We start from the raw sequence: 16861 nt of genomic DNA, 5'->3' as shown, positions 1-16861 counted from the left end.
GCACAGCCATCAATAAATCAGCCAAGCTTAAAATAAAAATAGGGGTTTGGATATATTCTGACATTTGAATATAATATAGCTATAAGAATGAAGGTTTTACAAAACTATGTTCTAAAGTAGTCAACTATTTCTTACGCTTAAGGTCTTTATGCTGGAGATTGTGTTTAAAGAATTGTAACCAATGGTATATTTCATGGATTTGTATCAAACTTCCGATGGTACTAACACGTCAATAATCATTTCTCTTAGAATATATATACCAATGCATATCTTCAGAGTGCTTTACCAGCATTACTTAATGACATGCACAATAGCCCTTTGAGGTAAGCATTGTGGCGATGGAAAAGCTGAGACATGGAAAGATATTTCTTAAAGCTATTTTGTGAATAAGCAGAAGGGTGAGAATTAGAATTTAAGAGGACTTAGTTCCTCCAGATGACTAGGGATCGCCTCTATACAATGGTTTTCAAATGTGATTAAATTATTAAAATGCTCTCATTCAAAATGCAAATAACCTGTGGGCTCTGGCCCACTGTAATGCTTTTGGCCTAAACTACCTCTTTTCACTGCTGAGGGCTACGTCCTTAAAGACGCTTCTTAATCTGGCCCCTTTTAGTGAAGTGCTTACATCAATAAGACTATCCATGTACAAAGATTAAGTACATGCTTTAATGCCTCAGTGGATTAAAACCATACGGTTCAGCACCTTAAAAGACTGAGCCTTAAATTTACATTTTAATGTCATATACTGCTAAAGACAATTAATTTTTAATTGGAAAGGCTTTGTTTTTGACAAACTTAGTCCAGCATTAAAATGAACATCTCACTGGCCAAATCCTTGTGCTCACAGATGGGACTTTACAGCCCTTCTCAAACTGAACTTTCTGTCCCTGCGGGCTGGGGAAGCTCCCAAAGACTCTGGTTATTATTGAATTAAGCCAAAGTTGATTCAATTGTTCACTCGAAGCCTTAGAGTGTAATTGCTGCGTCTCTTCGCTTTACAGATAGCAACAAAAGCAGAGGAAGGGCGGGGAAAATTAGCTCTCAGATACCACCACAGTTTCCCTTTATCTATTTTATGGGCTTGACTTGCGGTCACATTTCATTGTAATAATGAAAGCTATTTAAAAAGAAAAAAGTCATTAACTTATCTCTTGTCATGTTTTCTTTGCTATTTTACAGTTAACCCACTAATGTAGCAACTGGATTTGATTCAGTATTGGTTGATTTTATCCATGGCTTGACATTTCTTAAGCACTTATCAGCACAGTATGGAAGGGCATGTAGGGATTCCAGCAGACAGTGCGAACGGCCTACAAGGCCGTCAATCCTGTGTCTTCAGTTTTAATTACAGCAAGCAGACATTATTTGTGATGTATGGTTTTGGTTGAACTGTATTTTTAATCATAGACCTGCATTTGATTATGATTTTTGTTTTTCTTCTGTTTGGAAATGAAGCTGCAAAGAAGTTTGCCTTCGCATCTGACTTGCAGCTTCAGCAACGATTTTCTTATTCCCTTTTGGTAAAAATTTTTTTGGAGCTAGTAACCTGATGTTGAGAAGACTGTACTTAAAAGTCATTGTATTCTTTGGCTCCCAATGCAAGATGGCCCAAATGCGAAAGCCTAGGGTATAGGATGACAGTAGCTGTCTTCAGCTCTCCATGGAGATAAAACTAAGATAACATGGACTCATTTTCAGTCAGAAATGAAAAATGTGATCCAACAGTACACAAATTTGAACTCTTCTGGAATGATTTTATTCACTGTCACATCTAGATGATGATCAGCTGCATTGTAATTTATAAGTTTCTTGCTTAATATTCAGCAATCTTAACATTTAGAAAGCTATAGTCTAGTTTGTGGTTATTAGCATGGCAGCTATTGTGATTAGATCCTGAGTTAAACGGGCTCCTCAAGCACCAATATAGATGATATTTGCAGTCATTCTTACAGTAGTCACTAACATTTGATTTGAAAAACAATGAATTTTATGTCTTCATCAGGGATTCATACTGTTATGAGTATCATTGTTTCCATTTTAAACATAAATTGTTTGCTTTTGATTAATGAACAGCATCTTTTGTGCTGTTTTGTGGTAAATTCTTTACATGTAAAACAAGTTCCACATCAGAATGAAAAACCAAACTGCAAAAGTCCAAGTGAAGCAAAAAGAAAAAAGAAACAGTTGGAGGCCCTCAAACAGGATTGCTTCTATATTTCAAAAGGCGTTGATAGTATTTTATTTCAACGTATTCTATTTTTATTTATAGTGTAATGTCATATCATATTTACTACCCATATAATAGGTCAGTTCTTCTGCAGACCTGTCTTTAAGTCTGGCAGCGTCCTGGGCATTTTGCCTTTCGCAGTCTGGAGGAGAGCGATTAGCAGTAATATTCAGAAGGTGGAAACTCAGCTCTTCTGAGACCTTCACCCGGCACGTATGACCTGCCATATGGTCGTATGTCCAGATGATCACTACACTGTTCTCGGACGGAAATTCGGATTTCAGGATGTCGGTTTCCGAGGAGAAAGAGCTCTCCCGGTATCTCGTCAAGTGCAGGACTGTAAGAAGACGACACGGTGACCAGCAGCTCTGGGAGCGAGACTCCCTCCTTTTCTGTGCATTACGCACATCTGTGATGAGCTCTGGACCCCTTCTGCTTGGGCAGCTGAGGCTCTGCCCCTAATTGGGCTGGATATAGCTCTATAGCTGTATCTACCTCTGGTTAGATATAGCCTCATATAAATTAGGGGAAAAGCTTCCAGGTTTCCACGTCCCAGTTGTATTTTTGAGCAAGTGACAGGACACGATTCAGGTATTCAGCAGGTTTTTGCTCCCTGACCTCGTTTCCATGGAGGGAAACTTGCACACCCAGTTGGGAGGGGAGCTGAAAACTGTTCCCGTCCTCAGCTTAATGATGAGGAAAGCAGGATCCTCGGGTAGGACATGGCACAGAAGCACTGTCAGCTTGGTAGTGACCTGGGTTTCTGCAAAGCAGCGCTAAATCTGCCTGCGCTGCACAACGGGGCAACATTTGCAGGGACCATCCGTTAAAAGCAGCACAGTGGGCAATGTCCTTGGTCAGATCCAGTATCTCCACCAGCCTGACAGTGCTAAAAATAGAGGCTTATGTTACAGTGACGTGCTCAAGATACAACCAAACCCAAAGGCTGTCCCTTATACTCTTGGCTGTATCTGGCCAGTTCCTGGTTTCTTAATCTCCTGGTGAATGATGGATGCAGCGCCAGACCTGAATTTGGAAAATGAATTCTTTTCAGTATATGATCTTCCCTAAAAACATCTCAGACATTGCAAAGCACAAGTCATTTTACAACATACACATAATACAGAAGGATTTACGAAGAGGGCAGGTAGGAATATTTCAAGGAAATTTTCAACATTTTCTTGTCTTTTTTCTCAGGTCTAAATCTTTCTGTCAGATCTGCATCTCTTAGTATAATTAGCCAAGAGCTATAGCAGTAGCCACATAAGCTACCAGATTTCAGGAAGGACTGAATGTTTCTCACCCTCCTCAGTCCATTTTTGCAAACGCGCAAAAAAAAGGGATTACTGGGAGGCTTTGTATGAGTTGGTTTAGCTGCAGTTCCTGAGGAGTTTTTATGACTGCTAATCTAAGAACTCTTCTCCGTGGGACGATGACTCTCAAATCTAGCTTACAAATTTAAATACCTCACCCTTGAATATCCAGGGTCAGGGTTAGAAATGCCACTTACCCTTTCCACCCCCTCTCTGCTTGCTGAGAAGGATGATAAAATTATCAGGAGAGACAGACAGAGATGAGTGGACGGGATAGGGAGAAGGAGAGGGAGGCATTTTTCCTCACTTAGACCAGCTTGCACTCTAACAGGTATTTACAGGCTCTGGCTCATGGTGCTTGTACTCAACTGTGTCAATCTGCTCCTATCCACAGGCTGACTGCAGCTTGGAGCGAGATAATTTATCTTTCTTGCTCTTACCCTTGTCCGTGTCCCCACACATTAAGGATGTTTCTCAGGCAGCACAAATATGTGTGAAATCTCTTGATTGCCTTTGCCCCATGTGAAAAGGCATCGTGCGCCCTGTCCTTGACCAGCTATTGTTATGCCTTTATAGCTGGCTGATGAATTCTCAGGGCACAAGCACAAACTCCGATAGATGAAAAAAATATATATATATATACACACACACACACACATATATATATATATGCTCTGTGGTGGAAGGGCATCGCTCTTGGTGACATTGCCTTCCAGAGGGTCTCAGGGTGTTCTCTGAGCTGTGTTTTCATACTCATGGGCTACCTTCTTGGAAACTGGTCTCAGGTGCTTATAGACCCTGTGCATCTGCTCTCTGCCTTCATGGGTGAGCGCTTTTGGGTGGGGAAGGGAGTTGCTGTGTGTGGCTGCTCTTCATAAAGGTCAGGCTCCCCAAAATATCAGCTGCGTCGCTGGCACCGTTATGCGTGCACGGGGTATTCTCAATTCTCCAAAACATAATGGCTCACAGTAATTTCTTCCTTGTCAGCTGCAGGAATAAAAATCAGTGAATCTTTCACAAAATGTGCAGAATTTCTGTGAGTTTTTTTTCACACTAGCTAAAGAATCTCTTGGGAAAAGGTAACGACTAAGACTAAGTGGGAGCTGGAGGAGGGGGGAAGGCAGAAATTATTTTCAATTTGCAATGTTCCTCATCATCTATTTAATTCTAGATACAAATGGAGTCTTCCATAGATATTCATCAGGCTAAAGAGGGTTTCTGCTGCTAGTAGAACACTAATCATAAAATAAAATCATGCAGGTTGCATTTTTATGTTCAGCATCTCTGAAGTGATAAAATATAGCGTCCTCAATTTTAGAAAACAATATCGGTAATAAAATAAGGTCTAGAGATTATGGAGGAATATTCTGTGAGCAAAGGTATGGTCATAAGTTACCTTAGAGAGACCCATGCATCATTCTGGCGTTACCTCGAAGTCCTTACCTGCAGGATGGCTGGGGTAGTTTGTGCAGCTGAGCTCATCTCTAGACTCTGCTTCTTCTAGCCCATATGTGGAACTGGCAAAAATTTCAGGTTTCTGATTTATCCAAAACACGTATTAAAAATTGGCTTCGATCTATGATTTTCTAGCTCTTGAAAATGGTTATTTAAAGTAAAATGGCTCAAGCATAACCAAAGATCAGAGATAGAAAGCCCTTTACTTTTTCATTGTTTCTAGGTATTTTTTAGAGTTGCTACATCAAAATCAATATAACAATGTCATTTTGTATCAGGGAAGCACCTGTCTGTCAGTGATTACAGATTCAAAATCCAAGGCTTGTCTAAATCAATCATTTTTATTTGGGGGACAAAGCTTGCGAAGCACCACACAGCATGGACATTGGTATGTGGGATGTCTCTGCAATCTTCACTTTCAACTTTATTAAATGTATCAGGAAGAGCATTATAGATTTAGTCCTAACCCTGTCTTCAAGAGAATTGTAAGCCAATTTTTATTTTACAACTATAATCAACAGAGGCCTACAAAGATATGAGGAAATATTGGAGAAATATTGGAAAATATCAAAGAAACCAGATTGACAAAATCTGCAGGAAAATAGTATTCTGGGGCTGCATAAATTAGCCTCCTATTTCATATATTTAATACAAATAATAAAGTTTTAATTAGGAGAAAGTCAAGTTCTGTACAAGTCTTTCAAACTTTGCAATGTTTTTTTTCTGGTACGGGCATATTTTGAGAATACTTGCTGGCAATATATGCTGCATGCATTCTCAGCAAAGCATTTCTGCAAATGTCCAGCCACAACCAAATGAAAGATGAAAACAAGCACAATTAATCCCAAAGTGAAAGCACAGGCAACATGAATATTTGGGGTGCCTTTTTAATTAGCTGGGGAGATAGTCAGATATATGACAGCTGAAGCCAAAGACAAGAAGCTAGAACAAGAAGATGCTGATCATGATTTAGCAATGTAGCAAAGAGCCAGCTAACAGATGGGATACGGTCAAAGAGAAGTAGTCCAAGAGCTCAGGGCAGCTTTTGGGCAAAGATGTGTATTACGAAAATGAAAACTTACAACAGGAAGCAAGTCCTTGAAGTCCTGGTTTTGACTTTACCTGTTGCTATCATTTTACAGGCACAAACATGCCCCCCACCCGACTGAAAGTTTGCCTGTAAATCAATGAAAAGCTGGTATAAGCTCTGTGTCGGTTGTGGTGCGTCACTGAACTGGTTCATTAAAGCTAGATAGATAATTACTGACTTTGGATACGGTTGTGACTTTATCTGGGGTTTGCTCACATGCAGTAAGATCCTCTCAAGGGAATGAAAATGGACCTATAACACGGACAGGATTTGAACACAGTTTTAAGGTAATCTTTCTTTTCCATCTAGCTGTCATCGTGTACCTGAGGTGTATGTTCCAGTAACAGTCTTAGTCAGGTTTAAAATAACTCTTATCTTGTGAATTTTCTTGTTTTCCTATGGGACACTATGAAGCTATCTAAAACCATTGACATATCTCATTTATTGGGCTGGAGGATGTCAAGGCTCTTGAATAACGAGGAAAATCCTGATGTAGAAGCAGTTTTCTTGCTCTCTATATGGGAGCTAAGTTAGATGACCCAAAGGACACTGAATTTGCATGAGATCTTTTTAAAAATATGTGTGTTCTTCAACACAAGTGGTAGATGGCAAAGTAAAATTTGTGACTTACCCATATAACTACGCTCCCCGCCCTCTCAGACCTCTGGCGTAACAGCCCAGTACTTAGTTTTACACCAGGCCGAACCTGTGGCTTTATCTATTTGTGAAGCAGCACCAGAGTAAGCGAATTGCGCATTTCCATTCAAGCTTTTCATTGCTTTGGGGAAAGCTTGTCCATGCTAAGTACGTTCGAGCCTCCCTTCATATTTTCAATTTTTATTATAAACTAATGCTTTTTTGTTGCTCAGAATTGCACTGCTTTCCATCACCTTATCTGGTGTCTGACAAAACCATGTGTTGGCTTCAGATATATGTATAGCTGTTAGGGAATTCAGTGATACTTCTTAACCACAAGGATTCAATTATCTGCTGTTAATGGCCCATCCATTTTTAAAACACCTATTTCTCTCTCTAAGTATTCTCTTAACTCATCCTAGTATTGACTAGGTTTATCTGGAAAAGATATCTGCTTAGCATGCTGTCAGGACACCACTTCCCAATGCCTCTTTTTTTCCTTTTGATGTTTTCTTCTTAATTCTTAGTTTAATATGTTTCCTCTATTTTCTACAGTGGCACATTGACCACTGTGCTTATGTCTGTACACTTATCTGAGAAAACATTGCAAAACTTTTGCTTCAGTGATTTCCCATAGATAATATTGTCAGAGTTTGCAGTAATGTCTCTTGGAGAAGCCAAGAACACTGCGGTGAACCTCTGCCTGCAGCCACGAGGCCACGCGGACCAGACGGGAGTCCCCGTTTAAACATTTTTTTCCCAAGGACCCGCCTTACTGCATGAGACTCCTTTGGCTGAATCTAGCACAGGCAGATGAAGAGCTGAGTGGGTGCCACCAGGATTGCTCACTTTGGGGTTCAGGGAGTCTCACGCCTTGAGGGCTGCTGCTTGGACAGCACAGCCTGCCCGCGGGTGAAGAAAATCTGTGAGGTATGAAACAGTCTTGGCTGTTCCCTCCACAGGATGGATGGAGCAATTATTTTTCTCCACGTCTTGTCTTAGCAGCAGTCCCTCCACGTGGCCATCTAAGGGCTGCATCCTTCATGCTATGAGGAAAAAAAGGGAATATGTTATGTACAATATTCAAGCACCAGAGGGTGTTACTGAAAGCTCACTGATTCCTTGATGGTGGCAGCTTAGTAGGGACAGCACATCATTTCCCTCCTCCAAACAGCCTACAGAAATCCGAAGTCTTTCCCATGCTCACCTTGACAGATCTAGGTTAGCAGCATCGCTGACAGCCCGGCTATCTCGTGTCCCGACGTCTCTATCTTGATGCAGACAGTGTATTTTGGTAGGGGGAGATGCACGAACAAGAACAGCTAATTTGCCTTTATGGAAGAGCTGTGGTTTTGTGAAATCCTGCCAACTGAGCCGTGCCACACTTTCTGCTGCTGCCTTGTCACTGTCAGGCGGGTTCACACTCCTGAGACGGAAACGCGGCTGACAGGCTGACGTGCGGAAACGGGACACGTCCCGCTTTCTCTGTTTACGTTTCCTGCATTTGCTAATTACTTTGGAGAACGTTCAAATTTTATTTTGCAAAACGTATTATGCAATGTACTGTTTTTGTCTTTGTTCCTGGCAAACGTAGCGCATTGTTTCTTTTGGCACATAACGTTGACGGTAGTCTCTGTACTACCTGTTATTATTTATTTAGCAATTCAGTGACTCCACTATGCTAAGGCAAATAAAAGGTATTGTGTTTTGCCTTAGGGGACAACATTTCATTAAAATGCTTTTATTTACTGGTTGATCCATATTAATACAGATTTTTCACGCTTTAGTCAGCACATTTCCCAGTTCACTAAAAATGCACAAGGAAAAACACAATTCCACACGGTATTTCCAATCAGACACAGGGCAGGTAGAAACATCCATGGAATATTTGTTCATTTTTGCAGGTAGCAGTCTGGGTCAGACCTCAGCTCATGGTGCTGAGGGTCAGGTCTTCTTCTGAGCATGTGGAGCTTAAAATACATATGCAGCCTACTACTTGTTTATCATTTTGAGCAAGGGAAAGAGGGCAGTCTTAGTCCTATTTCAGTGTTACACGCAGGCACGCTCTACGGTAACGAATGATGTTAATAAAACCTAATCTGGGCCTGCCCAGAGTTTGCATGCTCAGATTGACTGGTGATATGCAATCCTCCTCGTTTGGCAACGCTGGCCCGCTCCCGGAGGGTTACACTTACGCGGTATAAAAGTTCTTTATAGCACTATAGCACTTCCCACACAGGCGTAAGCTCTTCCAAAATGAGTACGTGGCAGATCCTATTTGTCTGCGTTTTATTCACGGTTATTTTACATTCCTTTAGAAAAGTGTGCCTGAGCCCAGTGAAACCTCCTGGAGGGAGGGGGGACATCGCGTGTCTCCGGGTGGACTGAGCAAGCGTTGGGATGAAGGCAGGGGATGCCGCCACAACCAGTCTTGCCAGTAGAACTCCAGCAACCGAACTGGAGACAGTTTCTGACCACTGGCCATTCCTGCGAGATCTCCCTGACAACTAAGGCAGTTGCATTACCTACTTGTTAGGAAACGCGGGCTGCAGGCAGCTGGGGAGGACGGTGTGCCTCCTCGACAGCAGCACCCGCACTTCATTTCTGGCGTCCGTCAACCGTGACTTTGCTCCTCTCTTGGCTCCAAAATCCCTTTGACTGTGGCTTTTCTTCGCCCTTTCTTGGCTTCTTGGGGCCACTCCAACCTTCGTCTTGCCTGCTCTGCCCACCAGACACTACTGTGTGCATCCCAGTCAAGATTAACTAAAAATAACCACCTCCATGATTTGAACACCTGCTTGCATCCATATGACCAAAGCACTACAGCTTTTCTAATATAGATGTACCCCTTAAGCTTCTATAGAAATATTGCAGGGGTGGGGTTTTTTTGCTTTAATTGCAGTAATATATGGAACTGAATAAGTCTACTTTGTTATTCTAGCATGAAGTATTTTTCACATTAATCATTGTGTCTCTGCAGCCCACTAAAGTCCCTATGCTAATTTAAATTAATCACTCTATTCCGGGCAGATATCTCACGGTGTAGTCTTTCATTATTCCTATAATCTGTTTTGTTTAGTTGTGTTTTTTTTTTCTCGAAAGGTAGGGGGGATGGCAAACAGGAGCTGGAGGTAACCCGACGGCTGTACACTGGTGTGCATTGGTTTGTCAGGTGTGTTTTCAAACTATTGCCAAATAACGTGGAAGATGTGGCAGTTGTGCCACGAGCGCTGCAGTCGTCATGCAAGTGAGATGGTGCTCAGGCGTTCAGGCTCAAATGAGTTCATGAATTTCTCTCTGCTGTTCTAGGGCAAAATCAAAAAGTTATTTATGTTCTTTACAGCATGAATCTGAAGTAACTTTCTGGGTGAGGCTGAGCTCACAGGCATCGGCTGCTGAGAAAGAATGATGACCCAAACTGCTTAGTGATGGCTGAAATTAGGTCTAATAAGGTCTGGTTTCTTAAAGACCTTTGCTGAGCTCATCTGTGTGTTGTAGCAGCAAAACACTGACCTGAGACATCACCTCAGCATAAAGAAGCGAGTTGCTCTCCTCATCTGAAAACTGGCTGCAAATGCTGTGTTCATAGAAAAACTTGCATGCTTGGAGGTCCCAGGTGGGTATAATTAGGTGGGGAAACGAGGCCCTCGTTCTCGTTTGTAGGGTGCAAAGCATAAGAGCCTGGCTGGCAGTACTGGCTTCAGCTCTGCCAGGAGCTGATGCATGGCTAGGCATTGCATCCCTAGCCCTTCAGGTGGCTCCTATGGAGAGCACGTCCTGGTGCTGACTCCGCCGGGAAGTACAGCAGGTCCTGCTGGAAAGGCAAACTGCTCCTTGCCTGGATAATACTGCCTAGGTGGAGTGGGAAGCCAGGTAGGTCAGCATGACCCAGGCCATTTCCATGTCCCAGCAGTCCCTGCTATCGTGTTGTGTACCCAGACCCCCAGGGACTTTCCTTAGGAAGGGAAACCTGACTACCTGCTCCTTTGCGTCATGGCTCATGTCCAAATCAAATGCAACCTTTGGCTTGAGCTGTCTTTCTTGCTACGGACTTTTGCAGTAATGTTGCAAGGCATTCACCTTGAGAATAACCTTAATATCTCTCTGTGGTCTAGAAGCCTCTGTAGCACAATCTGGGCTATTTTTGCCTCAGAAATACTAACTCTAGCAAAAGATGAGTATGTTATGAAGTGGTTGGAAGCACATCTTTTAGAGCCTGTTATTCTGCTCACCTTGGGAAAGGTGTTTGTCTTGTGGCAAGTTTTATTTTTAGCTGCATATAGCTGATATTTTGAGCGAAGGCTCAGAGAGCTGCACTGAGGACCGGAGTCGGGGAGGGAGCCTGGAAAGGGGGATACGGCCCCGTGTCAGCAAGGGAGCAAGGCAACAGCGAGAAAAATAATGGTAATCCACCAGTGTATTTAAACACACTGGAAGAGAAGATTAGATGTCATGTGTCCGGGAATGAATGTCCATGTAAATTTTTTTTGTATAATGTCTAAACCTGGTGAGTTGCACAGTTATGGATTATATGAGATATTTCTGATTGCTGTGGGCTTTGAGGTCTCATGCTTCCAGAAAATATTATAGGAGAAAATGATTATATTATGTTGAATTAATGCCTACTAATTATTGTATGGGAGGAGAAAGTCTGCCAGAGAAGTATCCAGTTAGAGGGATTCTCATGTATTTGTTCACCTCTCCCCATAGAAGTGGGACTTGCCTGGACTAAGGTCTTTTTTCACATGCAGTCTACCAGTGAAATGTAATGCAAATTGCAGAAATCATGGGTGAATAAAGCTGTTTTCCAGGATTTGACCCTTTACTTGGGGGAACTCTTAAGTCAACTGCAGAAGAGGAGCAAGAGCCACAAGCTGTCTGTCAAGCTTAGATTACTCTGCACCACTGTGCTTGCATTGCACTAAACATAAAACTAGTAACAGTGTCAGTAGCGGACTGCATGCAAACTATGTACTTTGTTTAAGAGCATTTTTGTACCAGGGTGTTGAAAATCTAGCTTAGCAAGGTCTGGTAACTGTGATTAGACCCCACTTTAAAGACTTTAAAGCGACAAACTTCACACTTTCCACTATGATCGTTTTAAAGAGGTTTGCTAAATAGGGCATTGCGCTTGTGAAGCCTTTCTTGTTCTGACGTTTCTAAGTAATTCAGATTGAGCTTCAGCCTCGTGGACTTGCTTATCTGCACTTCAAAGAACCTGAGAGCGAGAGGTCCGGCTGCAGAGCGGGTTTGGGACTAAAAAAAAGCTTCAGCAATTTTTAACTGCAATGCTGACTCAGCAGTGATGTCATGCTTTTGTAACCTGCTTTGGGGTCTATTTAAGGAGATTGGAAATAAAACGCAATGCAGAACGCAGAAGAGCGAGGAGAATGTGGCTGACAGGCGATTAGCAAAGGGACAAAGCCAGCTCGAAGGGGCACGTTGTCCCCTGCGTCCCTGAAACGCCTCGCGGCTGAGGAGTGTACCTGCTCCGCGCGACCATCTATAAGTGCACAAACCGTGCTTGTAATACGCTGTCAAGTCCGACATGGCTCTCATTAGCACGCTGAGTATTTTTTTTTTTTGATCTCAAGTGAAGCCAACATAGAGCTAATGCCCTGCTAACTAGTAACCTGGTGATGAGCCCCCAACATTTGATGAGCGAACTGGTTAAGCCCATGTTCCGGTAGTGACAAAAGGAAACAAGGGCAAAAGACTAGAAAACCCATTAAATGTTTTATTTCTTTAATTTGTAAGCCAGAGCAACAGCCATTCCTGAGCACGAGTCCCTTGGGATCACCAGCCCCGGGTCAGACCTCTGCCTGTACAGGCTCTCCACGAGTTGTTCAGTCCGATCAAATAGCTGTGGTGCAACAAGATACGTCATCTTTAAGTATGGTTAATGATGCAAGCGCAAATACAACCCTTAGTTATTTATTCCTTAGTTTCAACAAGTACAGACAACTGTGTTTTCAGTCTAAATTGGCCTTGTTTAAACCTCTGTTTGATCTTGGTGTGCTCTGTTGAAGAGCACTCATCAATTTGTTCACTATATACATAATTATAGAGAAGTGGTGTATTGTATTAAGTAAACCCTTAAATTTTGTTGTCATTAGACAAATAAATTGAGCCTGGAATCAGACTAAGAGGAATATAATTACGCAGATGTTCTTGCTCATTCTGTTATAATATTGACAAACTATTTTTGTTCAGGTTTCTTCCGGTCATTTGGAAAATACCTGGATTATATTAATAATCTGTTAACTTAATAATTATTATCTTAAACTACACTAGTGGTTGTGATAGATTCTTTACTAGACATTTAAAATTCCTGTGTGGAGCTAATAAAAAAACCCCTTTTTTTAAAAAAATCCATCTTGATCACTACAGGAATGAAACTGTTGGTGTTTCTGTAGTGTTACTGAATACATGTTGCTGTGTGTATGTTATCTGACTTCTTTCCTAGCTGAAGAGCAGATTTATTTATGAAATATTTCTGTTTCATTAATCTTGGCTTTGCTTCCAATTACTGATAGAAAATTGGTTTTTTTAGAAACTTTGCACTATATCGAAATATACTTCAATATATTGAAGCAAAAAAAAATTTACTAAGGACTTATATGGCTAGAGATTTCTCCTCATGTACTTTGGATTCCCAGTATCAGTTTTCTATACTTCTTGCTTCTAATCCCTACATTAATTACTAGCAATATCTCACTTTTATCAAAAGTAGGGGTAACTGTTGTATTCATTTCCCATTCTGAGCTGGGCTAGTTAGACCTTGTGGCCCTCTTTCTTGGCTGAGATCATATATAGACAGCTAGCAAGTGTTCATAAACAGGTACACTTTATTGTTCCTTATTGTTTTTATTTCTTTTTTTAATTTTTAAAATTTCTTATTTTTATTATTTCTTAACATTTTTAATTTTTCCTTAAAAATTTTCCCTTAATTTTTCCTTTTGTTTATTAATAAATTTTAAAAAAAGTTTGTGATTTTTTGGACTTCCATGTTATAACATAAAGTTTGAAAGGCCATTCTGAAATAGAAAAATGAAAACCAGTGAAGTCAAAATATCCTTTTTTTCCTTATTTCAAACTTTTTGATTATTTCAAGAAATTAACAAAAATTGACCCTTTCCCAAAGAATTTTTTCTTCAACATTTTTCTCACTGGAAAACAGTTAAACTTTTAAATTCCAATAAGCCGTGAAGACAAAATAAGCGAACCCAGCAGGTGTTTGTGCATGAATATTCCTCAAACATATTTCATCTTTTCTTTTTTTTTTTCTATCTGTGTAGCATCTGCTAATGTGTGTGCAGACTCAGCACTGTGCCGCATGCTGCCTGGGAACTGATAAAGATATTCCAAATGAAGCGATGGGCGCAAAGCTGCTGGTATCTTAAAGTTTAATTAAAGAATGAAACTGAGACCAGCACTACCATTTAAAGCAGTTTAAAAGCAACTTCTGGAGCTGGCTAATACAGGAAGCTTAGCCAAACGCTGCTGGCTGGATTCGGCAAAAGGCAAGATGATGGTCCATGACAATAATTGCATGAGAGCCCATCACATCCTTTTATGCCTTTTCTATTCTGACCTAGTGGTTCAAGATTATTTCCAGTTCCATCAATGTCATCTTATTCTCTCTTACTAAAGAGAGTCTCTGCTTTCTCTTATTTCCCATCGTAGCCTTTCAGCCACCACCCTGGGAAACGTAGCCCAGGGACTCGTGCCCATGCATTGCTTGTCTAAACCACGCAGATTTCTCTCTAGAGTCCCACAAGCCCGGGAGGAACTGTCCTGGAGACACCAGCGCGTGCAAGCCAAAGTCACAGAGTATGTCCGATTTTATATTACAACTTCCATTTGATTGTTTAACTTTTAGAATGCCTAAAAAACCTTTTCAAATGCATATGTATTATTAATATTAAAGGAAAAGACCATCACTATTATGTTGACATATGAAAGATGAGTCTTACGAGTAAAGTATTCATGAATTTGCTTAATGGTCTTGCTGCTGCAGCTTTTGGATTAGGTTGTTCTCATGGTGGGATTAAGCGACACACATTGAAATAAAGGACGGGGGTATATGATGAATATTAACAAAACACAGCCAGCTCTAGGTATAAGCAATGATTACACTGCCTACTTTGCCTGCGCCAAAGCCCTAGAAAGCCAGGCTTACTGCTTCTGCCACAAACGGCCTCAAGGTTTATGCAGTATGTATTATTTTTGCAGTCATAGCCAGACTGTATAAAAAAGCACCAGCAAATGCAACATAATAAGAGCTCCTGCAGTGCTACATGCGGGATGACTGACACGTTAATTTATAGAAGTCTCAGTCATAAATCATGGTAATTTTGCCATACAGGTTAAACTGAAAGTCTGAAAATAGCAAACATTATTTGTCTGTAGGTGTTTTTTTGGTCTTAAACTCTCAGCTTGGTCAAGTTGATTTTTTTTTAAACCAATTTATCACTCATAACTGATTTGAGAGAAAATTATTTCATTTTTGCTAACAAATAGAGCTTTTTATGCCCCATAGACACTTTTTTGCATGGGCTGAATGTCTTCTCTTTTCCATGCACTGCATTACAAATTCAGCATATATTTATATCCAGGCATATGATGGCTCTCTGAGAAAAATCAGAATTTCACCCATCTTCTCAAAGAAGCGAAGAACTGAAGAAGGACCATTTTACACAGGTATGTGAAAATATCCCCAGTGTCACTGAGAATCTCTCTTCGGTGTCATCTGAGATATACAGAGTGAAGTCCTGGCTCAGCTAAATGAGTTTTCCCTTTGACTTCAGGAAATGCACACTTCATTCACGTCATCCCCACACTAAAATGGTACTAAGATAGATTAAGAATAGTAAACCCTTAGGCTAGATCGCATGGGGAAGTTACTGGGGAGGGTGTGGGAGTATCAATATGAAGAGTCCTTGCTATTTGCTTGCGCCTGGGGCATCGTGCCGACCCCTTCCCACGGGCAGGGTGGCCGGGGAGGGGGTGGCGAGAAGCCGAGGTGGACGTAGGGCAGGGGTCCCACCAGCTCTGGGTGGAAGGAGGTACGTGCTTGACTTTGTTTTGGGCTTTCAGTCCTCGCTGCAGCTCCGTTGAAGCGCAGGGATCAGGAGGAGCACGTCCGTCCTGTGCCTCCTAACGCGCCTCGGCCCTCGTAACCATGGAAAAGCCGGCGTCGCGTCTGCACGGGCGGCTATGCAAAGTTGCGACTGTGCTTTAAATTCACGACGTGGCTTATTCTGCGCTGACCTCCCCGTGTAGACAAGCCCTTTATGAGATCATCTGCAGTTTTGATGATAATGGTGGCTTTATTTTCTTCTATGGGGCCTTGGGGTGCAAGAGCTATTGTAAATCCTCCCACGCTTGTGCAAGCTATTTCTCTTTATTCCTATCCTAATTCATGTCTCCTATCCCCTAGACCAAAATACTGATGTAAATAAGCTTTTTATTTTCATTTTTCAAGCTTAGAGCTCCACATAGTATGATACAAAAAACCCATATTCCTTTTTTTTTTTTTTCTTTTTAAAGGAAAGTTTTTTTTTTTTTTTTTTTTTTTTTCCCCAGAGGGTTTTTATGTAAGAAAGGTCAAATGCTCCCTCTCAAATCTGATTCATTTAATAGCAGGATGCTCTTTCTGGCCATCTGCTTATTGTTGAATTAATTGTCAATTAATTGTTTCTTAATTGAAGCATTTGTTTCCAATTTTCAAAGATTAGCAGGGTATTAAAGGAGAGAGGTCCACACAATTTAGGAGAATGTTTTAAATTTTGCTTATAGAAGCTGGGAATTGTAGCTTTCATTAAACATCACTCTGGTATAATTTGTGTCATTAAAAGTGGCAATTTTAGCCAATTACTGCAGCTGTTTTGAGTTTACGTGCTTGAACGATTCCTGATTCTAGGACTCAAGAAGATTCAAACTCTCACTATTGTTTACTGCTGCTATAGCTGTTTGAAAAAAGAATTAATTGCACAAAAAAGACCCTATTAAAGTTATTTTTATTGGAAAATATAATTCTTTAATAAACAAAATTGTATGCCAATATCTGTTCATAAAGGCAGACACTTGTTCTTAATGAAGTGGCTTTTAAACTAAGTTGGACTCGTAAAAGAC

This window comes from Dromaius novaehollandiae, chromosome 7, assembly GCF_036370855.1.
Source record: "Dromaius novaehollandiae isolate bDroNov1 chromosome 7, bDroNov1.hap1, whole genome shotgun sequence".
Lineage (NCBI taxonomy): Eukaryota > Metazoa > Chordata > Aves > Casuariiformes > Dromaiidae > Dromaius > Dromaius novaehollandiae.
The sequence above is the reverse complement of the archived record's forward strand: the minus strand, read 5'-3'. Positions refer to the sequence as shown.